The sequence below is a fragment of the Sciurus vulgaris genome, assembly GCF_902686455.1.
Source record: "Sciurus vulgaris genome assembly, chromosome: 16".
Classification (NCBI taxonomy): Eukaryota; Metazoa; Chordata; class Mammalia; order Rodentia; family Sciuridae; genus Sciurus; species Sciurus vulgaris.
Genome location: NC_136477.1, coordinates 66,070,782 through 66,098,680, shown reverse-complemented (window position 1 = coordinate 66,098,680; position 27,899 = coordinate 66,070,782). Strand labels below are relative to the sequence as shown.

The following is a 27,899-nucleotide window of genomic DNA, read 5'->3' as shown; positions in this document are numbered from 1 at the left end:
GCCAGTTTGTGGAACCAACCTAGATGTCCTTCAGTTGATGAATGGATAAAGAAACTGTGGCATATATATACAATGGACTATTACTCTGCCATGAAGAATGATAAAATTATGGCATTTGCAGGCAAATGGATGAAATTGGAGGATATCATGCTAAGTGAGATAAGCCAATCTCAAAAAACTAAAGGATGAATGATCTCGCTGATAAGCAGATGAGGACATATAAGGGGGTGTAGGAGGGGTTAGGGATAGGTTTAGGGTTAGGGATAAGGAGGGTGGTAAGAATGGAGGAAGGAAGGACTGTATAGAGGGAAAAGAGGGGTGGGAGGGATGGGGGGAAGGGGAAAAATGACAGAATGAATCAAACAACATTGCCCTATGTAAATTTATGATTTTTAATTAAAATAAAAAAGAAGCATGATGAAAAAAAGAATAGAGATATTTTCAACTCACATCAAACTTCAAAAAAATAAAAAGTTAAGATTGACAAACTAAATAAAGAAATAGAGAGCAACACTTTAATATTAGGAGAAATCAATCCATGCTTGCTATAAGGAAGTCAAAAAAGTGGTAATCAAAAACAGAAGACTTTGAAAATAATTTAAACATACTTGACTCATATACTAATTGTTCTCAATAGCATATGAAATATCAAATTGAATCATTCAATAGAAAAGGAAAAGACTAAAGGGCAATAGTTATTTATGTATTAAAATTATTTTGTGATCATAATGTAATAAAGATAAAAATCAAAAAGTGGAAAGGATACTCAAAAATCCACACATGTGGCAGTTGATTGAAGAGGGCTGAATATGATCATTTTCCAGAATGGAAAGATTAAATTAAAAGACCTTTATACTCCTCAAAGATATCTGGAGATTTCATGTAAATCCATGTTTTTGTTTTTTTTTTTTTTTTTTTTTTTTTTTTGCAGAGAGAAATAAACTTATTCTAGAAATTTTATGGAATCTCAAAGTTTTATGGATATATCAAAAATATTCAAAATAGAAAAAATTGGGAGAAAGTTGTTTCATGATTTAAAAACATTGAACACTACAATATTCAATTGGCAATAGTGACATAAATTAAGAGAGAAGAACAGTGAATTCTCAGTTTTATAAGTTATTGCATATACAGCAACTAAGACATTTGAACACCAATGTTTGTTATGGTATTATTCAACAGAACTACCATGGGGAAGCAAAACATATATCCCTTGAAGTGAGTGAATGTAGGATTTTGGAATATAGAAACTACATAATATTTTTCAAGAAAAATATAATACATTTTTGCAAAATCTATAATCAGATAAATTCTCAGTACTTTGTGATAACTGAAATATGTCACTATCACAAAGAAAAATATAGCAGAACTCTACTCATATGACACCAAAAAACAAACAAACAAAAAATCCTTCTGAACAGAAATGAGAAGGACATTATTGATGAGAGAAGACAGAAATGAGTGCTTGTTTGCATGGGAATTGATTTATTGACTTTTGAGATGTAAACTTTCTACAGATATATTACATCACAATTTGAATTAACATTGCTGAAAAGTATATGTAACGTGATATGTAGGGAAGATCAAGAACTGTTTTGTGGTTTTGATCACAATTAAAATTTCAAAAAGAAAAATAAAACCAATTGTAAAATGTTTGAAAGCTAAATTTAAAATGCTATGGTCTTTATCCTATAAATAAGAACAAATTCATAAATATATAGATAAAGGTCATGCATATAATCTAGAATTATTAGCATAATTCTGAGGTAGGAAATTTACAATCTCAAGGCCATCCTCAATAACTTCATGAGATAGAAAGGGTGTAAACCATTAATAGATTACCCTTGGATTCTATCCCTATTACATTAACTATGGAAAATATGCATTACTATGTATATAGGCAAAATAAAAACAATATAAATAAAATATAAAACTCATTTAAAAAGGTGTGCTATTTATAGAAACAAGGTAAAGCACATATAATTTTTAGGTAATAGAAGCAAAAATCATGCATATATTAATTTCAATACCATACTAACTTCTGAAATAATAGAAATTGCCATATATTCATAAAATATAGCCAAAAATAAAACACTAATACATGAAGAGGAAACCTATTCTACAACATGAAACCTACCCTCTGAAATGAAAGAAAAAGGGAAAGGAAAATTTAACCTATAACTTATATATAACAATAGTTATGTTATTTACAAACAGTTTCATATAATTACAAATTGAAACTATCACCATAGATAAAAAAAAAGCATTTATTGTGAATCTTGACTTTCATTTCACAGAAAATCCTTTACAAGTATTTACAAAGAGCATGGATAAAGTAATTTTAATGAATAAATATATAAATACATTTTAATGTTAAACAGAATTGGGATATGAATTTTTTACAATGTTTTGACCTATAATTCTCCAAAAAATGTACACATTCCACATGGAGACCCACAAATAACAGATGATCTTTTAGATCATGCTGACACTCCCTGGCAAAGGGGAGTTTGGTTGGTTAATTTAAATGAACTGGGACATCACTGGAGAGAAACAGAAGTTTTGAAAAATTTTGAAAACTTGATAAACATAGGGCAGTACATGTTCAATGACAACAGGAGAAAGCAACCTAAGCTTCTGATAAATCTTTTCTGCTTGATAATTTCTCCATCAACATTTTTAAGTTTGAAATCCTCCTTGACCTTTGGACCTCTCAACTATGTCATCTGCTATGTCAGGCCACAATATTTTATATCACTGAGAGTATTTACTCTCAGTTCCACTTTTCTAAAGTGAAAGATATATAACCTCCCAAGAAAAGGAGAGATTAAAGATGAAAAGGAATATCTTTAACATTTTATCTGTACCGAAAAAGTCCTTTTACTTCTTTGAAAGCACAAATCTGAAGCACATTCTTATAGAAATGCTCCCAGAAGGTATTCTGCAAGGGAAGAAAATTAAATAATCATAATTATTAAAAATTATGAAGGAAAGTGATGCTTACTCAGGAAGACCAAGTTTTTGTAATTCTCAAACATCACATCTCTATATAAGTTTTGTTGAGCTGGCTGAAGGCATTCCCACTCCTCTTCAGTGAAATCAATGGCCACATCTCTGAATGTCAACAGATCCTGAAATAATAGGTAAATAAAGAGTACACTGAATACTTGATCATTCACAGAGTTTTTAACAGAAGTTGAATTGAGAGTAGACTACTATGGAGGTGATGACTTTAATTATTTATTAATATACTTTTATACAGTGATACTCTTATAAACCTCTGATGAAAAACAGACATACATCCAAAAGGAGTATGATAATTTCATTTTTATGGAATAAAATATAAAACTCAGGCACCAACACAAGACTATAGATTCTGTAATTTTATATATCATGTACTAAGTTGTACATATCCCTCAGATGAGAAAGTTATGTTAATTAATAAAGAGAATCCTCAGATATAATTGCACAACCATGAACCAGAAATTTATGAAAATGAGAAATCTCATTTAACAGTTCTGCAATGGAGCAGTTGTCTGAAAATATAGGAAATTCTTTAGTTATTGCAGAACCAAAAGAATTACAGTAACTTTTGAAAACCAATGTGGTTGACTACTTAAAGAAAACATTTACTAGTGAATTGGAGTTCAAATATTTTATGGTATTTATGTATGTTATTAAAATATCAAAGAGCTACAGTAATCCCATTTGGATATTTTATGCTTTGATTTTCAAATTTGAACTTACTTTAATATATAAAATAAAATGATAAACAATTTTGTAATAAAGCTTTGATGTATGTTTACATTGTGTTGTGTTTATAACAGGATAACCATCTAGTTCTTCAAACAATTGTCATTTTTATTTAATCTTATTGGTTCTTTTTAGTTCTACATGACAGTAGAAACCATTTTCATGAACTTATAGAAACATTGGATATATCTTATTCTAATTAAAATAACAATTGTCTTTTGGGTGGGCATGATGGTGGAACTCATTTAGGTATTTTTATATGTGTAGATAGGAAAACTATGTTAGATTTATTCTACTGTTTCCTATTCCTCTTTCCCTCCTTTTTTTTCACCATTGTTTAATCTTATGAACATTTCTTACCCTCACATACACATAAAGTTTAAATTTCATATCTCAGAAAAAAATTTAACCTTTGGATACAGGAATTGGTTTATTTCACATAGAATAATATTCTTCAAATCCATCAATTTATTGGCAAAAGTCATGGAGTCATTCTAATTTATGGTCGAATAAAAATGCATTGTGTATATACGGCCCAATTTCTTTATCTATTCACTTGTTGAAGAGCACTTCAGTTGGTTTCATAACCTAGATATTTTAAATTATGATGCTATAAATATGAATTTAATTGTGTCAATCTATTATGCTGATTTTAATATCTTTTGGGTAAATATTGAAGAGTGATTTCACTGTTTTAAATGGTGGATCCATTCCTTGAAGAAAAACCATATATCTTTCCAGAGGGGTAGCAACAACGTGCAGTCCCACCAACAACGTGTGAGCATTCTGTTTTCCCCACATCCTCAGGAACATTCATTAATTTTATTGTTGATACATGTCATACTGACTGGACTGAGATGGGAATCTCAGGGCAGTTTTAATTTGTATTTCTCTAATATTTAGAGATGTTGAACTTGTGTTCAAATATTTGTTGATCATTTCTATTTACTCTTTGAGAATGGTCTGTTCAGTTCCTTTGCCCCTTTTTTGATGTTTTTCTTTGTTTTCTTTCTATATTTTCTTGAATATGTGTGTTAAGATATTTGACAACATATAAATGTAGGAAAGTTCTTCTCCCATTCTGTAGGTTCTGTCTTCATTTTTCTTTTGCTATGAAATTATTTTGTTCGATCCCATCTAATTTATTATTATTACTATTATTTTTATTTTAGGGTCTTGTTCAAGAAACCATTACCCGTACCAATGTGTTAGAGTTCTGGGATATCTGCTCTTGTAGAAGGTGTTGTTTTTCTGGTAAGATTTCTAGGTCTTTGATCTATTTAGTGTTGACTTTTGTTGAGGGTGAAAAATAAGAATTACCTCTCATTCTATTACATATGGATTTCCAGTTTTTCCAGCACTGTTTTTGGCAAATACTATCTTTTCTCCAGTTATTACTTTTAACAACTTTGTCTAATATGAGTTTAGTCTATTTATGTGGAGTTTATCTCTGTGTCTTCTATTCTGTTCCATTTGCTTTTGAGTCCATTGTGTTACATATATATGGGTATATAAATAAATAAATAAATATATATATGATATATGATATATATATGTGATATACATATACACACACTATATATACATACATATATATATATATATATATATATATATATACACTATAGCTCTCTTTGCTGGTTTTCATTGTAGAGGTACTTCACCACTTTAATTAAGTTGATTCTGGAGTAGTTTTTTTTTGTTTGTTTGTTTGTTTTTTGTTTTTTTTTTTATAAGGCTAATGTGATTGGGATAGTTTTCCCTATTTCTATTTTAGCTGATTCATTATTGATGTACAGAATTTCAATTGAGTTATGGGTATAAATTTTGTATCCCACTACTTTGCTGAATATCTTCATGAGTTCTAGGAAGTTATCAGTTGAGTTTTTGGGACATCTGGGTATAGAATCATTGTGTCTGCAAAATAAATTATTTAAACTCTTTTTTCCTTTTCATTTTACTTTAAATTCTATCTTTTGCTTAATTGTTTTAGCCAGAGTTTCAAGGAGTTTGCTGAACAAAATTGGTAAATAAGGGCATCCTTGTCTTCTTCCTGCTTTTAGTGGGAAAGATTAAAGATTCTCTATTTAGAAAGATGTCAGCCTTGGTTTTGTCATATATAGCTTTTAAAACCTTGAGAGAAATTCTGTCTATCCCTAGGTTTTCCAAAGTTCTAAACATGATTGGATGCTATATTTTGTCAAATGCTTTTTCTGCATCTACGAAGATGATCATGTATTTCTTGTCTTTATGTCTATTAATATTATGGGTTAGATTTACTGATTTCCACAGGTTGATCCAACTTACATCACTGAGATGACCATAGTGAACTGTTGTTTTAATATGTTTTTCTTTGCAATTTGCCAGTATTTTATTAAGATTTTTTTGCGTCTATATTCACCAAGGAAATCGATGTGAAGTTTTCATTCTTTGACGTGACTTTGTCTGATTTTGGTACAAAGCTACAAGTTTCATAGAATTAATTTGAAAGCATGCCTTAGTTTTCTATTTTGTGGAAAAATTTGAGGGGTTTTGATGTCAGTTCTTCTTTAAAAGCCTGGTAGAACTTGGATGAGAATCCATCCAGTCCTAGACTTTTCTCTTTGGTATGTTTTTGATGGTTTCCTCAATTTCCTTATTAGAATTTGACCTCTTCAAATTTTCTATATTTCCTCTGAATCAGTTTTATTTCATCATATGTATCTAGGAATATTCTAATATATTGGAGTACAAAAACAAAGTACTTTCTGATACTCCTCTGTATTTCACTAGGGCTTGTCGTGTTATTTTCATAGTAGATTTTTAATTTTTTTATTCTCCTCTCTTTCCTCTCCTCTGCTGGGTTAAATCTTTATCAAATTTAATTAATTTTTCAAAGAACAAACGTTTTTCATTGATTTTTAAATTGTTTTTATAATTTCAAATTCATTAAGTGGGAGTCTGATTTAATTTCCTGTGATCTATTGATATTGTTACTGATTTGTTCTTCTTTGTCCAGGACCTTGAGATGTAACAATAATTCATTTATTTGGTATCTTCCTTTTTATTTAATGAATGGGCTCAGTAATACGAATTTTCTTCTTATAGACTTCTTCATATTGGCCCAGAAGTTGTGATATGTTGTACCACTTTTCTCATTTACTACTAAGTATTTTTTATTATATCTTTGATTCACACTGGTATACATTAATCATTCAATAAAATGATTTAATATGATTTAATCTTCAGGTGCTTGTGTATTTTCTACTTTTGTTTTCTCCTTGATGTCTAATGTAATTCCGTTTTGATGCAATAGTATGCAGAGGATTTTCTTTATTTTTTTTTTTTTTTATTTGCAATGAGATGCTTTTTGGCCTAGAATACAGTGTATCTTGCAAAATGTTCAAAGCACTGTTGAGGAAGGTGTATTCAGTCATTGATGGATGAAATATTCTACATATGTCTGTTAAGTGTACTTTTTTTCATTCTGTAGCATATTTAGTTTTTATTTAGATTAACTTATTTTGAGAGGGGTATGTTAAGGTTATTTAGTAGTATTGTGTTTTGGCCTATTTGACTCTTGATGTTGAGGAGAGTTTGTTTGAAATATGTAGCTACTCTTCTTAGGGCATAAATATCAATGACTGCTATTACTTCTTGCATAATTCCCTTAAGGAGAATAAAAGGACCTTCTTTGTCTGTTCTGATTAACTCTGCTTTGAAGTCTAATTTATCCAATATGAGAATAGAAACTGCTGCTTGTATATGAAGACAACATGAATAAGATATTTTCCCCAAACTTTTGCCTTCATTCTTTGTATGTCTTTCTTTATGTCTAAGTCTATTGAGGACAACATATATTTGGGTCTTGTTTTCTGATTAAACTTGCAAGCCTATGTCTTTTTTAGATGAGCTGAGACAATTTATGTTCAGTGTTTTTTATTGAAATATGTTTTCTAATTTCTTGACATTTTGGTTTATGTCTAGTTTTTACCTTGAATTGATTCTTCTTTGAGTATTCTTTTAGTGTTGTTTCTGCTTTGCTATTTTTTGGTTTTACTCCATATATTCTTGAAATATTTTATTGTGTATCATTTATAGCATCACCTTTAAGTTGTAAATTCTTTTAACCTCTGTTTATCATGAAAATATTTTGTCTTCAAGTCAAAGTCTTAAGTTTGCTTTATGTAGTATTCTTGGTTGGCATCTATTTTCTTCAGTGTTTGGTATATGATATTCTAAAACCTCCTGCTGGGCTGGGGATATAGCTCAGTTTGTAGAGTGCTTGCCTTGCAAGCACAAGGCCTTGAGTTCAATCCCCAGCACCACAAAAAAATAAATAAACAAAAAATAAAATCTCCTACCTTTTGGGGTCTGGGTTAAAATATTAACTGAGATTTACATTGTCTTTTCTTAAAAAGTGATCAGCCTTTTAATCTTGATGCTTTAATATACTCTTATCTGTATATTGGGCACTTTCAAAATTATGTGTCTTCAAATAAGTTTCTTGCACTATTGTACTTCTGGAGTCCTGTATATTTTCTGTATTTGATTTTCCATTTTGTTTTTAAGACTTGGGAAATTTTCTGATGTTATTTCATTGTTAATATTGTGCATCATTTAGTTAATATTTCAGAACTTTCATTTTAAAATTTCCATTCATAGTCCTTTAATATCTTTTATCTGTAGTCATCTGTTCCTTTAAGATTATATAGTTTGTCTTCAAGTCCTCAAAAATCTATCTTCTTGTGGTCTCATCTGTTGGTGATGCTTTCCACTGGATTTTTAACTTGATTTATTAATAGCTTCATGTTGAGAATTTGCAATTAATTCTTCTGAAAGATCTATATTTCCTTATTGAAGTTACATTTCACCTTGTATTTTCTCTCTGCTTTGATTTAGTTTGTCATATTTTACCTCATAGATCAGTTGAACAACACACTTCCTATATATCATCTCTGACATCTCCATTGTTGTATCAATGGAATCTGTTGTTGAGGTATTCTATATTGTTTGGCATGGTTTCTTCCATTCATTTCTCATATTGTTTGAGTGTCCATCCAACTATCTGGTTGAATCTTAAGAAGTAGAGTTTCTGTCTTATGGGTTTATAATGTCCCTCTATGTTATAAGCACCTTACACTTTGGGGACAGAAGTCAATGATAACAAAAACCTATGCCAACTATATATAGCTGTACCTTAGGTACTTCATTCCTATTTTGACATATACTGTGTTACTTGGTGTAATATGCAGATATAGAAGGATCAGCAATATCCTTCAGCAATCATAAATAATGCCTGGCACAAAGTCAAACAATAGGTGTTGTCTATGATTTCTGCCATATTAATTACTGCTCTGTAAGTGGTGGTAGGGGAGGACATTACATACATCAAGTAGCATTGAGATGTTAAGGATATAATTCAGTATGAGGAGAGAAGTGATAGAAAGGTAGAAAGTGTTTGCAATTTTAAAGGATAAATAGGGCAGATGCAGTGGTAACAGGAGAAAGAGGGAGAAAAATAGAAGAAAAATATAAAGCAAGAGTGAGGATAGAATTTGGTTGTTCACAATAGAAAAGGGAGGGGGAGAAGAGTGAAATATAGAATACAGTGCTGGAAAAAAATACAAAACAAAATCAAGCTATGCTGGTCAAAACCTTGATGTTCAAACAACTGATCTGAAAAATAATCACCTTCAAAAAAAGCTAGAAATTAGGAAAGAAAAGCAAATCTTTATATGTATAGGTGTTCTTGAACAAATTAGTACAAATTGAAGTAAAAAAAAAACACCCAAAAATCCACAAATCATAACAAAAAAAGTGTACAATCTGAATAAAAAGTTAAGAAATTATGGATTCATTTGGACTATGTTTGACAAATAGTGAGCATTTGTTTGCTGTCTTTTTCCAACTGATTTACTTCTTCTTGAGGTGTGAACTGAGCGTGGGAATATGTGTGTAACCTGCTGAGTCCTTCCTTTTTAGTGTGTCATTCATCAAGTTTCCAGTGTGGTTCTAAGATTTCTAAACTTCCCTTCTTGTGAGATTGGTACGGGGTGGAATAGTAAGTGCTGTCCATCCATTACCAGTGTGTTCTCCCCTTTGAGAGCAGTTCCCATAGGTGGAATTACTGGTTGCAAGGACTTACTATAGTGTGGTTCTTGTTACTTTAATTTGTGGGGAGTTGCTGGCATTGTTGAGTCAATATTCTTCTAAAACGTGGTAAATGTCAATCTGTGATAGACTGGAAAGGTCAGGTGGTAAAATGGTGTCTGGTTGTGATAGGCTGTGGGCCAGGGAGCAATGTAGTTTCAGGTTGGCCTGGCAGGAATGTTGCCATCTGGCAAGCTGGATTAAGGACAAAAGAGTGAAACTGCAGGTTTAGTAGGTCAAGTGGTAGGCAAGGTGTGAGGCTGAAGGGATTGGCAGACTATTTCCCTGGTTTTGAGGGGCCCAGAGAGATTGTGATCTCAGTGACCAGTCAGGTAAGGAAGGCCAGAACCACGTGTATATCAGACACCTGGCAGTGCCAGAAACAGGGAGGGTACTGCAGTGGGTGTTGCCAGTGACTCAGGAGGTGCCAAACTAAGTGGGTGCGAGGGAAAAGTTGGTGCTGTCGTCTTGGAAGTGCCAAGGAAGAGTAAACAGGCAATCAGAGGGTCAAGTGTCCTGACACTAATTATATTATCATTTTGATCCAATGTAGCTAGCCTCATGAATTCCTTTGAGCCACAGGACTCATTGAAGAGAGTTGGTTTCTCGGTAGCTTTCAAAGTGGAGTTTAATGGGCAAAAATGCTCTCATTTTGAAATTTTCCCTGCTTTTATTAAGCTCAGTTAAGTCTTTACTAGGCTCAAATAGGTTTATGCAGGTCTAGCCATAATCTCCCTGACATGGGTTTCCACTACCCATTGGCACATCTGTAGTGTACTCCCAACATGGCTCCTGGTTCAGCTCTCCACTGATATTTGGTAAACTCAGGGAAACTTTTTTTTAGGCAAATTTAATGAGTTGTACAGTCTCTGGTTCCACAAGAGCACATTGACTCTCCAGTCTCAAAATTTTTCACTTGAAGTCTGAGAGAGAAGTAGTATTTCCACTACTTGAGTTCTGAATAACTGACTTAGGAGACATGCTGCCTGACTCTAATACACCATTTTTCCTGCCTTGGTAATAATCTTTTTTGATTATTTCAAAAGTGTACAAAACACTTCATAAGTTTTTCATATCTTAAGTCATAAAACCAAAAACAATATGACACCAGTAATAATATTCATTTTTATATTTCATAAAGTATCCATAAAAAGGTACAACTGAATTTTGACCAAAGTTTATTTGCTCTGAAATTCAGATTTAAAGAAACATTAAGATAAAAAGATATTTTGAGGGGTTTGAAGATGCAGACTAGAGGGTGGCTACATTTCATGCTGCTCCAGGACTCAGAATTCAAAAGAGGAGATATTGAGAGACTTGGGACCAACTGAAAGCTGCCGGGTGAGTCTCTCCCTTTGGGGAGGTGTCCCATATGGGGTGGTAGTCCCAGAATGCAGGGAACTTTGAGGAGTTGCCCAATGAGACACCCCTCCGCCCACTGGAGCAGTGAACTCGGAAAACTGGGAGCATTGTAGAGGAGGCTGCTCAGCACAGCACTTGGACTCAGAGCAACTGCTCCTGAACACTGGGGGCTGTCCAGAGGAGGAAGAGGAGTGCAGCAGATCGCTTGGACTCAGAGTTACTGCACCAGAGCTACAGGCGGTTGCCAGAGGAGAAGCTGCATGGCTAGCTGTTTGGACTCAGAGCGACCACCCCTGAACACCAGGGCCTGCCCAGAGGAGGAGGAGGAGGAGCACGGCAGGTCGCTTGGACTCAGAGTGACTGCACCAGAGCTACAGGCAGTTCCCAGAGGAGGAGCTGCATGGTGAGCTGTTTGGACTCAGAGTGACCACTCCTGAACATTGGGGGGCTGCCCTGAGGAGTGCAATGGGTCGCTTGGACTCATAGTGACTGCTCTTGAACTCCTGGGGGACTGCCCAGAGGAGAAGGAGGAGTGTGGCGGGTCACATGGACTCAGAGTGACTGCCCAGGGCTATGGGCAGCTGGGGGGAGGAGGAGGCATGCAATGAGTTGCTTGGACTCCTAGTGACTGCACTGGAACACCAGGCAGCTGCCTGGAGGAAGAGGAGTGCAGCAGGTTGCTGGGACGTGGAGCTACTGTACAGGGCTCCAGGTAGCTGCTCAGAGGAGGGGCCACATAACCAGGCAATGAGGTGCAGAGCAGGGTCTCAGGACCTAGGCAGCTTCTTGGTGATAGAGCAGTACAGAGACACGCTTAGGGGCAGAGTGAAGGTTCCAGGACTGCAGGGAGATTCTCTGAGGAGAGGGAGCCTAAGGAGACCTGTCTGCGAAGTGTGAGGCTCCTAGGCCCAGAAGGTAGATCTGGGACCCTGGGAACATTGCAGAAGAAGGCAGCCCAGCCAAGGCAGTAGCTGTAGATTGAGGGAAACCTGTAGGAGGGGAACTGACCAGCGAGACCTCCCCACCGGGTGAGTCATCCCTGCTGGGTGAGGTTTTCCCAAAAGGATGGTAAAACAATGGATACAGGCCCAAATTAGCCTTGCCTCAGCACGCAGCCTAGTTCACCTTTGGATGACCATTGGTCAACAAGTGGAGCCACCTCTGCCCACTAGCAGGGAATATACCCCACCTGAAGGCCACCACCCCTAGAGAGGCAGCTTCCTGGTGGAGTACCACATTATCAACTTCCTCCAAGATTTCAGGCTACTGAAGGCTAAGAGGGGATATACTAGAAATCTTCAGGGACATTATAAGTCAATAGAGGAAATCTGCAAAATATAAGCGGTCCCCTGATACCTGAACAATATGAGAAAACAAGGGAAGAAAATACCCCAAACAAATCTAGATATCACATCAATAAAAGACAAGGAGAGTATGGCAGAAGAAATGACTGAAAGGGAGTTCAGAATGTACATAATTAAAATGATCAGGGAAGCAAATGATGAGAAGAAAGAGCAAATGCAGGCATTGAAGGAGGAGATGAAAGAGCAAATGCAGGCACTGAATGACTGCACCAATCAACAGTTAAAAGAGCAAATACAGGAAGCAAAAGATCATTTCAATAAAGAGTTAGAGATATTGAAAAATGACCAAGCAGAAATCCTTGAAATGAAGGAAACAATAAACCAAATTAAGAACTCCATAGAAAGCATAGCCAATAGAATAGAACACCTGGAAGACAAAACCTCAGATATTGAAGACAAAATATTGAACCTTGAAAACAAAGTTGACCAAACAGAGAAGATGGTAATAAATCATGAACAGAATCTACAAGAACTATGGGATATCAGAAAAAGCCAAATGTAAGAATTATTGGGATTGAGAAAGGCTTAGAGAAACAAACCAAAGAATGAACAATCTATTCAATAATATAATATCAGAAAATTTCCCAAATCTGAAGAATGAAATGGAAAACCAAGTAAAAGAGGCTTATAGGACTGCAAATACACAAAATTACAACAAACCCACACAAAGTCACATTATAATGAAAGTATCTAACATACAAAATAAAGACAGAATTTTAAAGGCTGTGAGAGAAAATAACCAAATTACATTCAGGGGGAAACCAATACAGATATCAGCAGATTTTTCACTCCAGATCCTAAAAGCTAGAAGGGCCTGGAACAACATTTTTCAAGCCCTGAAAGAAAATAGATGCCAACCAAGAATCTTACACCCAGCAAAACTTACCTTCAAATTTGATGATGAAATAAAATCCTTCCATGATAAAGAAAAGCTAAAAGATTTTACAAAAAGAAAGCTAGCATTACAGAACATTCTCAGCAAAATATTCCATGAGGAAGAGATGAAAAACAAAGAAGCAAATCAGCAAAGGGAAGAATTATCCTAAAGGAATTGTCAAATAAAGGAGGAACCAAGTCGTGTCAAAAAAATAAATAAATAAATAAAATTTAAAAAATGAACCAAATGACTGGGAATACAAATCATATCTCAATAATAACCATGAATATTAATGGCCTAAATTAATCAATCAAAAGACATAGACTGGCAGATTGGATTTAAAAAAGAGATACAAAAATATGTTGCCTGCAAGAGACTAACCTCATAGAAAAAGATACCCATAGACTAAACGTGAAAGGATGGGGAAATCATATCATGCACATGAACTCAGCAAAAAAGCTGGAGTATCCATCCTCATTTCAGATAATGTGGACTTCAAGCCAAAGTTAGAAGGGATAAAGAAGGACATTTCATACTGATTATGGAAAGCATGAATCAGCAAGACATAAAAATCATAAACATCTATGCCCTGAACAGTGGCTCATCCATGTATGTCAAACAAATCCTTCTCAATTTCAGAAACCAAATAGAACATAACACAATAATACTAGGTGATTTTTACATGCCTCTCTCACCACTAGACAGATCTTCCAAACAAAAATTGAAGAAAGAAACCATATATCTTAAACATAATCAATAATTTAGACTTAACGGACATTTATAGAATATACATTCCAACCAAGCGCAAATACACTTTCTTCTCAGCAGCACATGGATCCTTCTCTAAAATAGACCACATTGTGCCACAAGGCTAATGTTAGCAAATTCAAGAAGATAGAGACACTACCTTGTATTCTATCAGGTGATAATGGATTAAAGTTAGAAATAAATGAAAGAGTAAAAAATAGAAACTACTCCAACACCTGAAGATTAAACAATATGCTATTATATGATGAATGGATAACAGAAGATATTCAGAAAATACTAAAAATTCTTAGAGGTAAGTGAAAACAAAGAAACATCATATCAATATCTCTGGGTCACTATGAAAGCACTACATAGAGTAAAATTTATTTCATGGAGCGCGTTCAATAAAAGAAGTAAAACTCTACAAATAAATGACCTAACACTACAGCTTAAAGCCCTAGAAAAAAAAGAACAGACCAACACCAAAAGTAGTAGAAGACAGGAAATAGTTCCACTCAGAGCTGAAATCAACGAAATTGAAACAAAAGAATCAATAAAAATATTGACAAAATACATAGTTGGTTCTTCAAGAAAAAATAAACAAAATTGATAAATCTTTAGCCACACTAACAAAGAGAAGATGAGAGAAAACCCAAATCACTAAGATTCAGAAAGAACAAGGAAATATCACAACAGAAATGGTTGAAATACAAAACATAATTAGAAACTATTTTGAAAATCTATACTCCAACAAAATAGAAAATTTCGAAGACATCAACAGGTTTCTAGAGATGTATGAATTGCCTAAACTCAATGAGGAGGATATACACAATTTAAGTAGACTAATTTCAAGTAATGAAATAGAAGAAGTCATCAAAAGCCTACCAACAAAAAAAAGTCCAGGACCAGATGGGTTCTCAACGAAGTTCTACAAAACCAATTAGACAGACCAAAGAAATTAACGGGATATGAATAGGAAAGTAAGAACTCAAACTATCTCTATTTGCTGATGATATGATTATATTCTTAGAGGAACCAACAAATTCCACCAGAAAACTTTTAGAACTCATAAATGAATTCAGTAAAGTAGTGGAATATAAGATCAATGCATATAAATCTAATGCATTTTTGTACATAAGTGATGAATCTTTGAAAAGAATAATTAGGAAATCTACCCCATTCACAATAGCCTAGAAAAAAATAAAATACTTGGGAATCAATCTCACAAAAGATGTGGAAGACCTCTACAATGAGAACTACAGAACACTAAAGAAAGAAATTAAAGAAAACTTTAGAAGATGGAAAGATCTCCCATGTTCTTGGATAGGCAGAATTAATATTGTCAAGATGGCTGTACTACCAAAAGTGCTATACAGATTCAATGCAATTACAATTAAAATTCCAATGACATACTTTACAGAATTAGAGCAAGCAATTATGAAATTCATCTGGAAGAATAAGAAACCCAGAAGAGCTAAAGCAATCCTTAGCAGAAAGAGTGAAGCAGGGGGTATCACAATACCAGATCTTCAACTCTACTACAAAGCATTAGTAACAAAACCGGCATGGTATTGGTACCAAAATAGAAAGGTAGATCAATGGTTCAGAATAGAGGACACGGACACAAACCCAAATCAATCCAATTTTCTCATACTGAACAAGGGGGCCAAACATATGCAATGCAGAAAAGATAGCCACTTCAACAAATGGTGCCAGGAGAATTGGAAATCCATATGCAACACAATGAAACTAAACCCATATCTCTCAGCATGCATGAAACTAAACTCAAAATGGATTAAGGACCTCAGAATAGACCAGAGACCATGCAGATTATAGAAGAAAAAGTAAGTCAAGTTTTTCAATATGTCAGTTTAGGACCAGACTTCCTCAACAGGACTCCCATAGCACAAGAAATTAAAGCAAGAATCAATAACTGGGATAGACTCAAACTAAAAAGCTTTCTCTTAGCAAAGGAAACTATTAGCAATGCAACTAAAGAGCCTACAGAGTGAGAGAAAATTTTTGCCAATCATACTTCAGATAGAGCCCTAATCTCCAGAATCTATAAAGAACTCAAACAACTCTACACGAAGAATGCAAACAATCCAATTGATAAATGGACTCAGGAAATGAATATACACTTCACAGAAGAAGATCTACAAGCAATCAACAAACATATGGAAAAATGTTCAACATCTCTAGTAATAAGAGAAATGCAAATCAAAACCACCCTAAGATTTCATCTCACCCCTTATTAGAATGGCGATTATCAAGAATACAAGCAACAACAGGTGTTGCCGAGGATGTGGGGAGAAAGGTACACTTATACATTGCTGGTGGGGCTGCAAGTTAGTGCAGCCACTCTAGAAAGCAGTGTGGAGATTTCTTAGAAAACTTGGAATGAACCCACCATTTGACCCAGCTATCCCACTCTTTGGCGTATACCCAAAGGACTTAAAAACAGCATACTACATAGATACAGCCACATCAATGTTCATAGCTGCTCAATTCACAATAGCCCAATTGTGGAACCAACCTACATGCCCTTCAATTGATGAATGGATAAAGAAACTGTGGTATATATATACAATGGAATATTACTCAGCCATACAGAATGATAAAATTATGACATTTTCAGGCAAATGGATGAAATTGGAGAATTTCATGCTAAGTGAAATAAGCCAATCTCAAAAAACCAAAGGATGAATGATATCGCTAATAAGTGGATGATGACACCTAATGGGGGGTTGGAGGGGTTAGTGTTAGGGTTAGTTTTAGGGTTAGGGAGGGGTCAAGAATGGAGGAAGGAAGGACTGTATAGAGGGAAAAGAGGGGTGGGATGGATGTGGCGAAGGGAATAAATAACAGAATGAATAAAACAACATTACCCTATTTAAATTTATGATTACACAAGTGGTATGCTTTTATGTCATGTACAAACAGAGAAGCAACATGTATCCCAGTTGTTTACAATAAAAAAAATGACAGTTTGAATACTAAAACAATTATCAGAGCAGGGCAGTTAATATTAATGAGAAGAGCAATGGGCACATGTTAAGAAGAGAACAAAATCAATTGGATCAAGTGATATTTACATTCTATGTGTACATATATAAAAATATAATCAATTTATACATTAAAAATGATTGTTCATATAAAGAAAAATAAAAATATTCAATTTTTTAAAACATAGATCAATTTGTGATTGAGATTTTTTTAAACAAATGATTGAGTCAGGTGCAGAGTCACATACCACTAATCCCAGCTGTTTGGCAGGAGGCAAGATGATTATAATTTCAATGCCACTTAAGGAAACATTGCAAGGTCCTAAGCAACTTAGTGAGACCCAGAGTCAAAATAAAAAACAAGAATAAAAATTGCTGGTGATATGTATCCATGAGTACAATCCATGGACAAATAAATAAATAAATGAGGCTATATTGGTCAGAGGAACCATGAGAAGGATGATATTATCTCAAACAATTATTTGTTGAAGGAGGTGGCAATCCCCCATGAAGAAAAAATAACCCCTTAAAAGTGAAGTAATAATAGGAATGAAGTCTTTTGTGGTCATGTTCTTAAAAGATGAGTCCAATTGTATATGCCGAACACCATGCGATAACCCAATCCTCCCTGTTTAGAAAAAGAAATTTTCAAAAAATGCACTGATGCATAAGAATTTGTGCCAGAACTGAGAGTTAAAGAAACATAGTTTCAGATAATCATACAATAGTACCAAATCCTTATCCTTTAATATTGGTAACAATGGCAGGTAACAATTGATGGTTAAAAGTACCAATTTTAAGAGATGAGTTCCTCTGCATTCCTCTGATAAGGTATTCCTAATCATTGCTCTTGAGTAAAAGGCTTTAATACAAGAGTGACTATTCAGTATTACTGGGTTTTCTTACACATGGATTTATTTTTCTGTAATATTTTTGAATAGAAGTCTAGCAAAATTGTTAGCTGAGGTTCATGACTGGATCAAGAAATCCTTTCACACTGTGTGGATGATCTACTTATAACCAACTCAAACTATGAACTATTTTTTTTCTATATTTATACTATATTGCTGCAGTGAAACACTTCAACACATGTGGATATGAATGTCCACTAAAATGGCTGAGTTTTATAAACAAGTCTCCTATCTGGGATTCCAGATTACCCAATGGACACGAGTTTTGATGTGAGATTTAAAGAAGACTTATCCTGACTTCTGTAAGTCTATCTTAAATCTTATAGTAATCAGGAACCGGAGACAGGTACATAGGTTTCCATAAATGACAGTGTTATGGCTTAGATATACATTTTCCCCCAAAAGCTCATTCATGAGTCAAGGCAAGAAAGTTTAGATATTAAATAATTAGGTTATGAGAGTTTTGCCTGTTCAATGCATTAAGCTTCTGATAGGGATGGAGTTGTAGCTCTAGGCAAGGTGGATATGACAGGAGAAGAAGTGTCCTGGGGCCAGGGCTTTGAGAATCATACTTTATCCTTGTTTAGCTGAACACTCTCTGCTTTCTGGCACAATCTTTCCAGATGCTTTCCTCCACAACATGCTCCTGCCCTGATGTTCTGTCTCATCCCAATTCCTGAGGAAAGGAGTCAAACACCTCTGGACTGAGACTTCTGAAATTATGAGCCCCATAATAAACTTTTCCTTATCTAAAATTGTTTTTGTACAGAATTTTGGTCACAACCATGAAAATCTGACTAAAACAGTCAGATGCTGATCCCTAATTTGGACGAATAGGTAAACTCCTGCATGAAGCCATTTTTTTATTAAAAATCATAAATTTACATAGGGCTCCCACTGCCAGAGTGCTCAGAGCTGCCTGGGGGAGACTCTAGCTGCCCTGCCCTACTCTAATAAGCCACCCGAATCCGGGCCTGCCACCGGGCCTAGCTTCACCAGGTGGGGGAGACTCACCCCGTGGTTCTATATTAGTCTGAGTCTCTCAATGCCTCCCCTTCTTGAATCCTGGGTTCTGGAGCGACTGGAGATGTAATCACCCTCTAGTCCGCCATCTTGGATCCTGAAGCCTTACAAGTAACAAATACAAACCAGAAACCCAACCTGCCTTTGAGAAGTTAAAATAGTATCATGACATTCCCTGCCCTACTCCTGCCTGACACCTAAAAGGTGACAAGACTATGTAGAGATAAAAAGAAGGTACAGTCCTTGAAGTTTTCAGCTTGACCATACAGAGAAAAGAGGTTTCTCCTTCTTTTGAAGTGTGATTGTCCTTTGTGATATACAACAAAAGGTTGAGAAACCCACTGTTGACTATTTATTTGGGAAAAATACTTCTCAATACAGAACAGCAAAGATGAGAAATTTCAAAAGATTTCACAAAGGAGGAAACTTTAAAATGACAGAAGAAACCATGAATATGTGTATAAAGCAATACTAATAAATGAAGTTAAAATTCAAGCTAAAAGACTATTGTATACTCATCAGGAAGGAAACAATCAATCACACACATGCAAAAGAGACTAATGGTCACAGAGATGTTAATTGCTATTTCTTGATGTAAGCAATAGTACATAATATGTCTCCTTTGTGATAGTTCCAGGATCTATATAATTAAAATGTTTGCCTATTCTTGCTGTGCTCGATAAAATCAAATTTATTACATGAAATGCTGTGAAGAAGAGTGAAAGAAGGGACTTAAAATGACATTTGGGAGCATTCTATTTTTAATTTATTTTATTTTATTTTTTCTAGTTACTTATACATGACAGTAGAATACATTTGTACATTTTGATACATCGTGCATAAATGTGAACATACTTTAATAATGGACATGACATTTTTGTTGATCATGGTGCTGGTTTTGTGGATATGGACATATGCCAGAAGATAAAAATATACAGTTAAGATATATACAGGTTAAAATGTGCTAATTAAATCTCCATAAGACTATAGAAATTGGAATGCATCTAAATCTCTTGTTCAAAGTGAAATATACAAATTAGTAAACCATGAAATGACTAGAAATTTATTAGCCAAAACTTCCATCTCAATAGTTTGAAAAAATAAATTTTATGAAAATAAAAGTAGAGAAAAAATCCTAAGCAAAAGAGTGAAATAGAAAATATTGAAAGTAAACAACACAGTATCACCAATATCATTGATGGTGATTTTAAAAAGCAAATGAGCCAAATGTGGTGGTACATACCTGTAATCCAAGTGACTCAGGATTATTAGGCAGGAGATGAAGAGTTCAAAGCCAGTTTCAGCAACTTAGTCAGTTAGCAACTCAGTGAGACACTCTCTGTAACTTAAGTGTAATAAAAGATTGGAGATGTGGCTCAGTGGTTAAGTTCCTGGGTTCAGTTGCCAGTACCAAGAAAAAAACAAAGCAAATAAAATTGAAAGAGCTCTGATAAATTTAAAAAATTCAACAAATAAAAACTATGTCAATTATATACTATGTAAATGCATATATATATGCATATATATATATATATATATATATATATATATATAAAATCTTGTCTCACTTGGAGTGAATACAGTCTGGAATACTCATTCTAAGATGATTCTGTTATTTTCAAATATCTGAGTGTAATGACAGGAATCTAGATGATACAGATTATTACAGGGTGAAGCTATATGATATATCCATTCCATTGTTGTGACCAAAACCATGATGCCACAAAAGACTGGTGTTATGAAGTGAAAACAACCAGTGTATAACTCATAATAAATTGAGTATATGGTGAAACTCAAGAGAAAACTCTTAAAAAATCTCTTCTATTTAGACAGATTTAAATCCTAGAGATTTTAGTGCATGGAGAGGAAAAATGGCATTCTTTCCAAAGAAAGGTGTTAGGATATTGGAATATTTGTATGATAATAAAAATGCTATTGTATCCTTCACTCATACCATAAAGTCCATTTTCACATACTAAATATAACAATTAAGAATAAATATTAGTGAAATATAAAATATAATATAAAGCATCCTAAAGTTGACATAACAAAGAGTGGGACAGGATGCATATGGTGGTGCACAACTAAAATATCTAGTAGTTCAGAGGCTAAAGCTTGAGGATCATGAGTCTGTGGCCAACCCATAAAACTGAGCAAAGTGTGAAAATAATTTTTAAAAAAGAGCAGCAGATATAGCTCAGTAATAGTACATCAACTTCAATCCCCAATATCACAAAGGGGAAAAATAACAACAAAAAAATTAAAGTTTTAAAAATTACACAAAGTAGTATATTTAAATTTATAAATTATATAATATTAATATAAAAATTCTGTTCATTGAATGATTCTATGAAGTGGTGCAAGCACAAATGACCTAATTGCTTCATATATAATCAAACCCTTATGAAAAGAAAGAAAATACAGACTGCAAAAGAAAAGCACAAAAGACTTGAATAGTAACTTTAAATAGAAGATATATATATGTTCATAATCTTAAAAAAACTAAACATCTTTGAGATTACATAATGTAAAATAAAACCACATCATGTACACAAAATTAAGTAGTTGATGTGCAATAAAAGTATTCTCATAAAGGGAAAATATGGTTTAAACTGTTATTCTCTATGTGCAGAAACTGTATTTTTTAAACAAAAATATGTGATACACTACCACAAAACACAGAGACTGAAATTACACTTCTAGACATATGAGAACACAATCATGTTCCTCCAGAGTTGAAATCCAGGGTCATGATTAAAGGGGATGTACCTTTAGAAAGAAATACTAAACTGTGGAAAATAATGGTTTTAGAAACCAGAAACATTTTCTGTTATATTCAGTTTTATAAATACCAAAAAACACCATGAATATTTTATAAAGATGTCACATGAATGTTGTGTTTCATATGTAAGCATATTTGAAAACATACAGAATTTGAGAAAATGCAAATACACAGAAATACATCAAAGATCCAATTGCACATCCTATGTATACATGGTAAAACTGTCATTGTAAGAATGACTATTTTCCCCAAGCCAATCTATAATAATATCCCAGCAAAATTTAAGAATGGAACAAAGTAAAAACATCTAAAATTCTCCTGAAAGATTATACATATGTATATAATTAGTTGAGAACTCTATGCAATGTAAAAGCAAAATTACCAACTATCATTATCCGACACTAAAATATGTTATAAAAGTATAGTATTGTGGTAATATAAAGTTCAAGAATTCACAATAGAGAAAATTACAAAGGTAAATCCATATGTATGTACACATTGTGTTTATTGTTAAGTGCAATATAGTCTATAATTTATCTATATAAAATCAATTATATCAAGAATAAATGATATAATATAGCTTAAAAGTAGATATTAGAACTAGCAGCCCAGGACACTGGCTGAGATTATGTGCAGAATGTGTGTAACACTGGAATTATACCCCAGCGCTGCCCAACAGAAAGCAGATATTAAAAGGGATGATTAAAAACTATATCAGAATATGAACCTCCTGACTCTTGATTCAATCATGGACACACCAAATAAATATGTACTCCTGGTGTGAATCCCTCTTAAATTTATAAATTCATTAGAAACTTATAAAAAATCTACAATCTAATCAATTGGAAAAGTTGGGTTATACTATGACTTTAGCATTCCTTAATGATCCTTATAACTGGGACAGGATGCCTCAATCCACTGTCGCCATGAGTAGAGGAAGACACTTTGGGTCATTAATATAGCACATTTAACTCTAAATCATTTGTAGTTTGAATTTTAACATAACTTGTACACACAGAGAAAGAGATTAGATATATATGATTATCAAGATCAGAGAAAAAGAGTGTTTTTCTATGAAATTACAAGATCCATGGGCTTTATTCCATGGGACTAGGGAGGATGAGGAATTAAATCTCAAATTTCCTACTTTTCCCTAAGAGACATTTGCCAGCATAATGGGCAAAATGATGTTGCTAATAGTTGAATTTCTATCTATCCAGTATCGAAGAGTGAAGAAGAAAAATACAGTCTACAACTGGCAGCCAAATTGGTAATGAAGTACATCATGAGCCCTCTTCCTCAGCACACCTCAGTAATAACTCCAGGGCTAACCAATTCTTTCTGTAAGGAATTTGTCCAAAATGCAACTTTTTCCAATCAATGTACTACATTCTAATCTCTAAGGATTTGGGAGCAATGACAAATATAGAGGTGCATATTTCTTTATATCACAAAATGTGGCTCTACTTTGGAATGCAAGAATTTCCATGGACTGCAATCTCCACCAGGAGTGAAGAAAAAGGGTTAGAAGTACAGACTCCTGTTTATTTCTATAATAGATTCACATCGCCTTCTTTCAATGAGTATAAGGCAGCCTGAATTCTAGCTTTCAGCATGAATTTAGAGCATCACTCAACTGTGAGAACTTCTGCATCCTGAGTGCAGCTACTATCTAAACAATGGAAGAACAGCTAGGACTCCAATTATGTGGATATGGAAAAAAATAAACACTTGCAAATTGTGTTAGAATATTATTTCAATAGAGCCAATTTTTAAAAAGCCTTGCAATTTGAAGTTCTTTAAAAATTAACACAATAATAATAATTATGGTGTATTCCCAAAATATTTAAAATCAGTATGTTAAATAAATGGTTGCATTATAGTCTTCATTATAGCATTATTTACAGTAGCCAAGGTCAGGGAACAACTGAAATGACCTTTGATGAAGGGCAAACCAGGAGATTTCTCCCAGATTTTAGGGCACTCAACTACTTCCATGAAAAACTAGAGTCCCTAAATTTAGTCTGCTCTCTTACAAGATAAGATTCAAGTATTGATATTCACTAGACTCTCAAAGACTTTAGGTGTGTCAGCTGTGGGATCCTCATATCAGAAAATTCTGAAACACAGTACCAGGAAAATACCAGAGGGGGAAAGGAGAACCTTCTGACATAAATTCCACTATGGGACTTCTGAACACAAAGACATGTGTCTGGCCTTGGAGACAAAAGAAGCACAAGCACATATTTTTGCAAAGGTCAAGTGATTTTTCTCTAATTTCTATCATGTGAAATATTCATAAAAAAACAACAATGAAAGCCATTCTTTTTGACATTTTCTATGGTACTGGGGATTTGTCACATGGGCATTTTAAAATCTGAGCTGCACACCCAGTCCCAGGTTTAAAATTTTGAGAAAGGCCTTTCCAAGTTTCCTATGCTCAACTTTAATTCCTGATGTTGACCTTAAAATTGCAATCTTCAAGCCTTAAGCAACTGAGTTTCTGGGAGTGGAGGCATGAACCATTGCACCCAGTCAGAAAACAAATTATTTATAAAGTTCTGCCTACTTCTTTGTAAAAAATAATAATAATAATAATAATTAATTAATTAAAATACTGTACTTATTTGAAATGTAATAGGGGAAAATTATTAATAATACTGATCAGAGAAGTTTTCATAGGAAATATGGACAGGGAGGTGGAATTTTAGGATTTTATTGACATATATATATAAAGGCATAGGCTGGGAGACAGGGTTCTATATTTCACATTTTGCTTCCCATTCATTTAGAATGTTCAGGGGGATTTAGCCAGGGTGGTACACACTGGTAATCCTAGTAACTCATGAGACTGGGCACAAGTTCAAGGCCATACTCAGCATATGTTTCAAATAAAAAATAAAAAGTACCTTAGTGTAGCTTAGTGGTAAAGGACCTCTGGGTTTAAAGCACAGTACCACCATCCCACCAAAAAAGAAAAACAAGTTCTGAAAGAAAGAAGATCTGAAACACCTACAGACACAGACCATAGTACTCCTTATGGCAGAAAACAATACATGAAGTTGTGATTCTGATGATCATTCTTCTCCACAATCGGCTACACAAGGTGGGAATGTGATGGAATGCTGGCAAATATGTGCTCAAATAGTACTTCAGGAAGTGGTTGAAGATATTCCTCAGAAACAGGACAGAACTTCTGGAGTCTACTGCTGACATATTCCCCACTTGACTGGTCAGTGAGGATTCAGGATTAAAGATCAACACCTTATTTTGCAATTTAGCAAATAGTATTAGAGGTCAGGGTTGAGGATGCCCTGAAAGGATAAGGAAGCGAGAGAGGGTCTCTGCCACTGATGTGCTCCCCACCTGAATGCCCAGCAGGACTGAGGGTGCACTTCCCAACAGGAGGGCTCAGGCTGCAGACTCCAGAGATTGTGGAGAATACATGTCTGCCAGCTTCTGTTCCTGCACAGCCAGTCATTCTATTCCAACAGCCTCCCTCTCAGTCTCATGATGCCACTGCACACTCACCATTTCCTGGTGCTCAGGAGCCAGTCCTTTTCCCTAGGGATCTTTGACCCCTGCACAGCAGAGCAACCTGGGACTCCGAAGTAGGAGAGTGAAACCTAGAGTTGAATGACTGATATGGCGATCTCAGGGGAAATAGGGAAGGAGGCGGAAGCCCACCCCAACTCCCTGGAAGCAAAGAGTATTGGACAGTTCTAAGTGTTCCTGATTGGACAGGGCCTCAGACCTGCCCCTCAAGTCAGGGAGCATTTTCTGTGATTGACAGCAAATAATATACAATTCAGGCATGAATAAGACCAGAATGACATGTTCTTGGTAGCAGTTTTTTTTTTTTTTTTTTTTTTTTGAGGTTTGGGAATTTCTCTTCAAAGCCTCAGGCTGCTGCTATTTTAAGGCAATATTTCCTTACAAATGTGGGATCTAGTCTAACAAGCAAAACACTTCCATTTTACATAATGCACAAGGTCATTTCAGTTTATGGATTTTATATGCCAGTATTTTGTTCATGAATGAAAATAATATGACAAGTACTATGAAATGTTATTTAACTTTTCTGCTCTCTGTTCTCATTAGGAAACAGACTAAACTTTGAATGGGAACAACCTCTTAAAGCAATATTATCTACTGAAAACAACACCTAAGGCACAAATGTAACTTAAATATTCCTAGTATTCACATTAACAGCATAAAAAGAAAGAGTTGAAATGGATATTAATAACATAATACCACCTTTCCAGAATATTACCTTTATGTGACTTATAAAATACTATAAATGAAGAACATGTGCTTTAGGAATTGCATGATCATGTTTGACTTTCTCCATCATACCTCATTTCACAGTAGCCACATTCCAGGTTTGAGGGCTATGGGTCCCTTGATGTCAGGAACTTAAAGGACCTGATATATCTCTTTATATGCTAGTGTTGAGGGATACAATTCCCCAATAATATTTCTCCTCAGGCACAAATTCAGAAGAAACAATATCCTGAGTGAGAGGAGGGAGCTCAATACAGGTAGAGTCCAAAAGTTGATCATTCTTTCTCACTTCATAATGACCACAGGGTTTTCACACTGCAGGTATTATACAGCAGAAAAAACAACTTGGGTTTCTTAGGGGTTAGGGATATAGACTGCATTCTTCATTGGCCTGACTCTATTTTTTACATACATAAAATACTTATTTGGCAATTTGGGGTTAGACATAATGGCCAAGCTGTAATTTCTGTTTCCTTCTGTAGACCCACTCCCATAATTAATAAGCAGGTGGGCTGGGACTCAGGATGAGCTGTGTCTGATTCCAAAGTCAAATCAGCTCCACTAGATCACAAGACTCTTGAAATATTTCTTATCTCATCAGACTTGGAAAGTGACAATTATTTAAAACAGCAGGACTTGTGGTATATGTACATGAAATCTAGTTCTGTGGATTACATAGCGTAATAGAGAAAAAAGAAAAGTAAAAAAGGAGAAATAATATACATGGAGTTAACAAATTCTTTCTGTTGTAGTTCAAAAGATTCACAGCTTCTCTTCTTAACAGTTTTATGCAGAGTCATGAGAAGCATGAAATTTCACTCTCTGCACTGCTGGAGTGAGAAACATAATCCCATTGGCATAATTCCTGGAAATTATGTCTAGCATTAGATGGGCTGTAGGATTTTCATTGAATGCCAATTTTCCTGAAGATTTTAAATCAGCACACATCAGCACAGGGACCAGTGATTGCTTGTTTATGCTAGAAAACTGCATTGTAGGGGTTCTCATGTGTATTCCACTCATGTGGTGAAAGAGCTAAATTTTAGTCCCCTACATCATCTTTAGCCTTCACATTTTATGGTCTATGGTTTAAAATCCAAGCTCAATGTCTCCTACCACTTCTCTTCTGTATTCCCTGCCAAATACATCTTTCCAAGCTGGGGCTGCAAGTTCCAAATATGGGTTTGCTAGAAATCTGTTTCCTCAGCTACATGCTGCAGGTGCAAAATGGTACCTTCCTTTGTCCTCTGCATGCCACCTTAAGAGGTGGTGGATTTTTTTCCTACACATGGTTAGTATGCAGCATGCATTTGAGTTTAGTAGGGTAATGTTCTTAAATACTCCATATTCAGACATGCCTCAGGCCTCCTAAAATGTGGAATATTTAGTAAACTTATCACTCCACTTCTCTGATGGACAGACCACCCTTTCTTGTGTTTCTGCCCTCATGGCCATGGGAGTGAATGTGCTGCTGGGATTTTATTTCTTATTTTATTGTATCCAACATCTGAGTTCATGGTCTGCTCAGGAAATCCAGTTTTAATTCAAGTAAAGTCTGTCCTTTTGTTGTTGTTGTTGTTCACCCATTTTGCTGAGAACTGCCTGTCTGATTTCTTGTTTTTTCTCAACAGAGCAGGCAGAAAAGCAATCTCCTCTGTT

The 27,899-nt window shown here is 34.6% G+C and overlaps 1 long non-coding RNA gene across 1 annotated transcript; it reads right to left on the bottom strand.

Moving 5' to 3' along the window:
• Window positions 1-2,774: 2,774 nt before the first annotated feature.
• LOC306646649 lies at window positions 2,775-27,147 on the bottom strand. The gene is made up of 3 exons (XR_013759924.1): window positions 25,488-27,147; window positions 20,418-20,565; window positions 2,775-3,131 (listed from the first exon to the last, which is right to left on the bottom strand). It is a non-coding gene; the product is annotated as an uncharacterized lncRNA (long non-coding RNA).
• Window positions 27,148-27,899: the final 752 nt, after the last annotated feature.